Genomic DNA, 8,879 nt, shown 5'->3' with positions numbered 1-8,879 from the left:
TTCACCCTCAGACCCTGCTGGGCATAGTTTGCAGAGGAAATAAGTTTAAACTTTTTTTTTTTTAATTCTAAGCGTGGAAGAACAGGGAGTGCCCTGTGAGCACCCAGCGGGCTGCTGGGTTGATCCACTGGCAGGTGCCAACAGCAGGAGACCCAACAATGTTCCACCTCTGCTGGCACCTCGGAGCCCTGGAAAACCAAACTCACCCCCAAGAGATGGAGCTTCGGGAGGCTCTGCACCTCCTCGTTCAATAAGTGTAATTACACCAGTGGATTTGTCTCTTTAATCACAGGAGGAGCTTTTAGAAGGAAAACAACCGAGTCCAGCAGGTTCTCGCTATGATATTTGCTGGGTGATAATTCAATTATTGTAGAAAATTATTTTAAACATTAAGATGCACAAAGTTCAGTTTCCCCTGTTTCTGCGACTATCACCCAAGCTATTGATAAGATGTCTAAATTTATTGCAGAATAATTCTGCAGGAAAAGAGATAAAAGGTTCCTGAATAAAATATGAGGCGAGAGCTGTAAATTGTAGCAATGCATATCATTTCATTCAAATGTAGGAAGCAATTACCATCTGCTATACTCATCAGTTCCCTCCTTTATGACTTAATTATATGTTTAATGCTATCAGATCAAGGAAAGGGCACAATAGATGAATGAGTGAAAGAAACAGAAAAGATTCAGCAACAAGACAAAAGGCAGATGAAAAGTAACCCAAGAACAGAATTGATTTCATTTGTTGGGAGAGGAGTTAATTTAAATAGTATATTCTATCATCTCCCGTGCTGTACTGAGATAATATAAATCATGTGTTTGTGAATTTGCTTCATACAATTTTAACAAAAGCATTCTAGTTTCTGAAAACCCAGGGTCTGCAGGTTTTGATTTATTTATGAAATGAGTAACATTTACAAAGAAAGAGCAGTGACTGACACCAAAGCATTTAAATGATTATTAACAGCACTTTGCTGTACAAGTACGAGATGACAGAGGGGAAGCTGACAAGCTCAGCTCGGGCCCCTCCTGTCTGGGTTCCAAGACCAGCCAGGATCACCTCCTGTGGACATGGGGCAGTGAAGGGACACGGCCACCACAGCCACCTCCACCACAGCCACAGCCACCACACCTGGGCCAGAGGGCCAGGGAGGGCACAGGAGGTGGCGGCCCCAAGACTCCTCAGGTCCCTCCACAGGATCAAGCAGCTGCCCTCCCCGAGCTGCTCTGGTTTGATGGTTCTGGATGTGTCCTGGCAGAGCTGCTGACAACCTGCACCCTGTAGCTGCACCCTGCACCCCCATCGTGCCCCCCTCCATCCAAAATCCTGCGGGCCTGTAATCTGAACCTTGTATTCTGCACCCCTGCACCCTGCATCCTGCACCCTATATCCCTGCATCCTGCACCCTATACCCCTGCATCCCTACATTCTGCATCCTGCCCCCTTCTGACCACATGTGCCCATGGAGGAAAATAAGCATGGAATAATGCAATTTGCTTAAATATCACGTGGTGGGGTTAGAGCATAAAAAAGTATGTGATCTCGTGGCAGACCTTGGGTGCTTTTAACTCCCCCCAGTATCAGCAGCGTGTGCAGCCAGGAGCAGTGGGGCTCGAGCAAATCCAGTGGGATGCCTTCCCAGAGACCTGGGGACAGCTGGAGGTAGAGGTACAGCCAAGGGACATCCCCACTGTCTAGAACTGCACATGCAGAGTTAAACGCAATGGGCACCGAGTGCTCCTCTAAAAGAGTAAAACAAATCAAGCCTTGACACTTCTCACTTGAGGTCTGAATCCAGATTTAGATTAGCTATTAGGAGGAAATTTTTCCTGTGAGGGTGGGGAGGCCCTGCCACAGGGTGCCCAGAGAACCTGTGATTGCCCCATCCCTGGCAGTGTCCAAGGCCAGGTTGGATGGGGCTTGGAGCACCCCAGGACAGTGGAAGGTGTCCCTGCTTTAAGGTGGATGGGCTTTAAGATCCCTTCCCACCCAAGCCATCCCGTGTATCCGTGATTCCCACTGCACAGCAGGGACTTACTGAGGCGTTTGCCCCCACTGAGGTGGGTATCATCCTCTTCCAGTAGTGGACCTGCCTGAGGCCTGGATCTGCATCCCTTTGTGGGCAGCACTGGTGCCTGCTCACACCCTCAGCGACTGTGTGTGCAGGCAGAGATGTGCTGGGAAGCTACAGAGAAAGAAAGCAGTTTTGTACTAATTCCCTTAATTTATTCACATCAAATGTCAGTGCAGTGTCATATAAAAGTCTTTAATGATTTTAAAACAAATGGTCCCTGAGGCAGGAAAATAGTTATAGTGCCATTTCTAAAATTAATTTAATTCCTGCGGAATAGAAATAAAAAAAAGTGCCTGCTCGGTTGCACATGCATCACAAATAGCACTAGAACATTTCTGGAGAGGCTTTTCAGCTGCACTCACCCAGGGTTTCCCAGCCTTTTTGCCAACCCTTGGCAGTGGGAGCCCCACACTGGGCAGTGCTGCCCCCTCCTCATCACCCTCTGCCACAGAGAGCCCCCACATTAATTAGCCCCCACACTAATTCCCTTTACACAGCAGCAGAACCTATTTTTGTTACATTTCTCCGTGACTCAGAACAGTCTGTCTCTGCTGCTGACCACGCACAGGACAGCACTGCACTGATACTCCTGGCCTGGGATCCTTCCTCAGCAGCCCCAGAGATGACCCCACCTGCTCCTGCCTCGCTGCCCTCTGCCCCGCTCCGAGCTGACCCTGCTCACCAGTTGGCACGCTGGTTCCACACTGGGACAGGGCTGGCAGCAGCTCCCAGGGACAGACAGCGCTGTGCCCCCAGCTCCCCCGTCCCTCTGGCAGGGGACATGCTGCCCTCACACCAAAGAATCCCAGACTGGTTTGGGTTGGAAGGAACCTTTAAAGCCCATCCAGTGCCACCCCTGCCATGGGCAGGGACACCTCCCACTGTCCCAGGTTGCTCCAAGCCCTGTCCAGCCTGGTCTGGGACACTGCCAGGGGTCCAGGGAGGGCCACAGCTTCTCTAGGCACCCTGTGCCAGGGCCTGCCCACCCTCACAGGCAAGAATTTCTCCCTAATATCTAACCAAAATCTCCCCTCCTTCATTTTAAAGCCATTCTCCCTTGTCCTGTCACAACATGCCCTGCTAAAGGTTTGTCCCCATCTATTTTATTCTGTCTCCATGGGCACTGGTGCCCATGCTGGTGCCCAAGGGTAGTGCTGGGGGAGCACAAAGGTGTGAGATTTCCTGAAAACTGCCGGTGTGGATAATTAAAATAAATCCCAAACACATGAAACTCTGTTCAGTGACTCAGTCCACACACTCCCCCGCTGCTCCCACACACCTGCTGATGCTCAGGCAGAAAATTAAGCACTTACAGATTTTTCATGCTTTGTATTTAGGGGTCCACATTTTCTCTCTCTTTCTGCTCATCCAAGGCCACCCCCAGCATGACAGGGGGTTTGGGAACCTACCAGAGATGCCTCCAGCTGCCCTGGCCAACCTGCAACACAGAAGGCTCCGTGCCAGTGAGGGATGAGGCAAAGACACCCCCCTGCAGTGGGGAACACGGCTTTGCTCCCCACCACACAGGGAACACCCCTGGCTTTCCCTTCTAAGGCAGGGTGCCCCGGGCTGCACAGGGACCCCTGCACCCCCCAGACCCTGAGATCCTCCCCCATACCCTGAGATCCTCCCCCAAGCTCCTCTGTGTCCTACAGGGAAGCCAGGCTGGTGCATTCCAGTACTGTGGGAGAAGTGGTGTGTGCAGCCCAGCCCTTGCCTAATTGGGGGTAAAACAGCTCAAAGTTCACCCTATTTACAAAAGCCATCAGCAGTGGCTGAGGAAGGAGGGTCATGCTGCTTTTGGTGTGGAATGATGCTGAGACCAGCCTGACTTATTGATCCCAAAGTTAAACATTCTGAGTGAGGGTGTGGAGGACAATGTTCCCTGACAGAATCTGGCACCAGTGAAGATGTGGCAAAGTTCCTGATAAAGAAACCAACAAGTCAGAGTGCTGATGACTTACTTACTTCCCTGCACAGCCCTGGGGACACGTGTCCAAGGACGGCAAGGCTGAGTGGGAAAGGAGGGGGAGGAGAAGGAATATGAGGCTAACCTGGGATGCAGGTGAGGGAGACAAGGTCGAGGTCTGCAGGAGGTCCTGGCACCAGAGCCATGGGATGATGCCCAGAGGGTCCCTGCACCCCGTGGGGAGCTGGGACCAGGGGCGATCCCTGCTCCAAACATCCCAGTGCCCAGCCGACAACTTGACAAATTTGGTTTAACTGTTTTGATGTAATAATGTAATTAGGTAAAAGGGTTCAGCAACCAATTGCATTTCACTAATTTCTACCATCTGCTTCAACACTTGTTCTATGTGTGCCAGACTTCAGCGTCTTTGCTCTAATAGTAATTAATGAAACTGTTAATAAGCTACATATATCATATTATGCTGCAATAATTTATCAAAGGATAATGTTATGAGACAAATTCTATATAACAATTATAGAAAATGGCTTACATTACTAATCCTGCACACTGCTCACTAGTTTCTTTACTCTTCCCTTCTTAATGAATTCCCTAATTAATTTAATGCATACGTTATGCATAATTTGAAATTTAAAAACATCGCTGGGTCAGGTTTTAACCATCCTCTTTTACATGCTGTCTGCTTTTACAAGACACATATTAGCAAAACATGACCTCTATGCAAATCAGGGTGCCCGCTGCTATTCCCATTCCCGCTGACAATAGCGGCATTCCGGCACGCTCCCTCTGCCACGGCGCACGGAATGCCAGCAGAGTAACCAGAGCCATGGGCAGTCGGAGGCACTGTTTACAACAAAATCCAGACGTGAACAGCTATTCCAATCTTTGATTACATAACCAGCCCTGTTTTGGGGAGAGTTGCCCTCAATCACACATCGTGCAAACAGCCATCGAACACCAGGGCCTCGCTGCCATCACCCATCCCGCGATAACAAGGTCAGCTTAAAAATCCAGAAACCTTCCAAAATAGAAATGCAAGCTTTAGTTTCTTCATCTTCAGATTTTTAAGCATCCAGCACACAATTGCCCAGTATTTCCCAGCTTTCTACCTCTACAGCTTTGGGGTTTTCCTGCAGAACATGACCACAAACTCTTCTTCCAAAGTTTCCATTTTCATTCCCATCTGACTGGGTGTAGACTTCCAGAACACCACCAAATACCCCAACGGGACAGGGTACTCCAACTTCAGTGTTTCCTAGTGTTTTACTGGCTGAACTTCCATGGTAAGAGAAACCAGATATCCCCCACAGGCGTTAGAGTGGGTAACATTTGGAGTGGGCTGGCAACCACCACGCAGTGGAGGTGAAACTCCTCTCCCTGAAAGCTACACGAGAACCAAGTCTTGAAATAAGTTTTGAGGCTTATCCATGATTTGCCAACATACTATAGGACACATCTTTGTTTGCACAGTGCACAGACCCACTCCTTACACAGTGTACACACCTACTCCTTCATCCCGTTAACAGCGTGTATCTGGGAAGTGATTTAAGGAGAAGTGGTGAAGGGTGTAGAGGAGCAGCCTGCCGGCCACATGGAGGACAGGTGCTGGATTCTGCAGCACTTGCTGCCACACAAATAGTGGATCTGCTCACACTGCAGGGCTAGCAGAACACCAGGAAACTCCAGAGACTCAGGTTCCTGGTGCCCGCAGTGCTGCTTCAGAGGAAAATCTGTGCCCTGACAGCCGGGATGCTGGCGATGGCTTCATGCTGGACAAGGGCTGTGATGCCTGACTCCTTCTGTGGTGCTGCCTATAAATACAACCCCATCTCCAGCACCAAATGGGCAAAGAAAATCCTTCCCAGCTGTAATAAATACCTGGTAAGGAGAACTAAGAAAATACACTGTCGTGCTCTATGATGGAGAGGTAATTAAATAACCAAACAAGTAAAATAGAGCAGATCCTGCCTTGTGGCAAGTGGAAGAGGGGGATGGCTTTGGTACTACTCGTTTGCACCACTGTCTGCTATTTTCAGCCAAAAGGGCTCTTGTATTTGGCATGGTGGGATCAGCCTCATGTCTGATCCTGCCTTTTGTGGACCACGGCATTGTCTTCAACTCTGCCTGGTCTCTTATTCTGGGAACAGGTTGCCCAGAGCAGCTGTGGCTGCCCCATCTCTGGAAGTGTCCCAGGCCAGGTTGGACAGGGCTTGGAGCAACCTGGGATGGTGGGAGGTGTCCCTGCCCATGGTAGAGGGGTGGAACTGGATGAACTTTAAGGTCCCTTCCAACCCGAACTGTTCTGGGATTCTTATGCTCCATAGAAGAAATACAATTTATCAAGCCAGCCAGGCTTTAGCAAGAGATAATTCCTTCACGAATTATCTTCGGGCAATATATTATTTACATTACTAAAATATTATATAGAGACCCAGAGTGAGTTATATTAACATTGCCTTATCTTCTGGGACAGTTCTGGCTGAAAAAGTGTTGAGTTTTCATCTTCAAGCAAGCTTGCTTCCGTGCTTTTCCATCTGACACATCAGATTATTTTAATGATGGAGTACTTGATTAAATTAATTCCTCCCTACAAAAGCAGCTGTCTTGTGTCATGGAATCTGTTCAGCTATCTGGAACATTTGTACTTGCCAGGGAGGAGAGCCAAAGCGCAGAGTGAGCGGAGGGAACGCCTGACCACACCGAGACGGTGACGACTTTGTCACAACGCGTAAGTGTGAAGCCAAAGCTCAGCAGGACATCGCAGGTCTCTCCCTGCCCCAGCAGGGCTGGATCTTTTGCCCAGGGATTAGGGAAGAGGCTGCTGGCCTGGCCCACTGGCAGAGGAACACACTTCCAGCAGCTCCAGGGACCCACAATGTGCTGCTGTGTCCCCGTGCTGGTGCTGAGCCCCGCTGCACCCGGGGCTGACGCCTGAAGCGTGGCCCCAGGCAGGTCCCAGCAGAGGGGACTCAACCATACCCGAGGGAGGGTCAGCATCAGCAAGGGAAAAAAACGGGTGAAAATGGAAAATCTGTGCCAGCATGGTGAATGAAGCACAGACCGCGTGCGTCAAACTTTTATTTCTAAACAAACAGAATTGTTCCATTTAAGTTCATCCCTTGCTTACTCTCAAGATGCTGCTCTTTTTTTCCCCTTTAGATGGTTTTTGCAATCTTATCCTTCCCTCCCTCTTACTGAGAGTCCTCAAGCACCATCCACACATGCAAATCCTCTGAAATCAGAACTGCCTGCCACGTCTGAAGGAGTTTGCTTGGCAAAGAAAAGCCTTGGAAAAACAACAGAATGGACGTTTCCTTTGTTTTCCATCACACAGTGTAACCATAGCCTGGGTTTTGACATTACTAATTTTTTGAAGTATAAATATTGATATAATTTTTTCCACTTATTTCTTTTCAATATTCATATGCATTGCAGTGGGTTGGAGCCCTTTATTTAACAAAATCTCCTGCTTTGGGATTTGGGATACAGTGCATTGCTATTAAATTTATTAATACCAGAGAACTTTAAGAGAGTTTAAGCTAAGATTAATAAAGCTGCAAAATACCACCTCAGGCTTTTTTTCTTTCACTTCAGTGCTTATATCCTGAGTTCTTGGAACTGCTGCCCACACCTCGCACCTGATCCCACAGCTCCTTCACCTGACCGTGTCTCCCTGTGCCTCAGCTGCCACTGCAGCTGTGCCAGGTGTCCCCCCAGGCAGACTGGCAGCATTCGCTGACAGGGGAGCTGCTGGCTGGGGACTCTGGTGTGGGCAATCGAGTCCCCAGAAGGTCAGTGTGCCAGTGCCTGCTGGTGACAGGGTCCTCACTCCTGGACACGGTGGGATGGCAGAGACTCTCCGAGGTGTGGTGCTGCCCACTCAGTGCTATCCGCTCATGGTGCTATCCGCTCATGGGGGTCTGGCGTGGCTGTCCCAGCATGCAGAGCTCACCCCTGCACGGAGTTACTCTTGCACAGAGCATCTCCCAAATATCCTGACCCCACACAGGCTCTCCTACACAACCATGTCTGCAGGAACAGCTTCTGCTGATGGTTCACCGGGTGTCACCCACACCCGACACCAGCCAAGGCCGGGGAACACTGGGGGCCCTGTACCTGGATGTCCATCCATTTCTACAGCCACACAGACCAGGCGCGGTGGGGCTGCCTGGGGTGTTCTTAGGATGCCCTGCACAGCTTACCTGAGTGCTCCCAGGCTGGAGCACCTGGTGCCTGCAGGCAGCCCCAGCCCTCAGCTGCCAGCACGGCCAGGGCGGCCAGGACAGCCAGCACAGCCAGCACGGCCAGCATGGCCAGGACAGCCAGGACAGTCAGCACGGCCAGCATGGCCAGGACAGCTGGCACTGCTGGCACTGCCAGCACACCCAGTACACCCAGCATGGCCAGCACAGCCAGGACAGCTGGCACTGCCAGCACACCCAGTACACCCAGCACGGCCAGTACAGCCAGGACAGCTGGCACTGCCAGCACACCCAGCATGGCCATCACGGAGAGGACAGCCAGCACAGCCAGCACAGCCAGCACAGCCAGCATGGCCAGGACAGCTGGCACTGCCAGCACACCCAGCATGACCAGCACAGCCAGGACAGCCAGCACAGCTGGCAGAGCCAGGAGAGCCAGCACAGCCAGCACACCCAGCACGGCCAGCACAGCCAGGACAGTCAGCACAGCTGGCACTGCCAGGGCAGCCACAACAGCCTGGACAGCCACCACAGCCAGTGCAGCCTGGACAGCCAGGATAGTCAGCGCAGGTGGCACAGCCAGGACAGCCATCACACATGGCACAGCTGGCATAGCCAGGACAGGTGGCACAGTCAGCACATGTAGAACAGCAGGCACAGCCAGCACTGCCAGCAA

The sequence above is a fragment of the Corvus cornix genome, chromosome 7, assembly GCF_000738735.6.
Source record: "Corvus cornix cornix isolate S_Up_H32 chromosome 7, ASM73873v5, whole genome shotgun sequence".
Taxonomy (NCBI): Eukaryota; Metazoa; Chordata; class Aves; order Passeriformes; family Corvidae; genus Corvus; species Corvus cornix.
Note: the sequence above shows the minus strand (reverse complement) of the source record.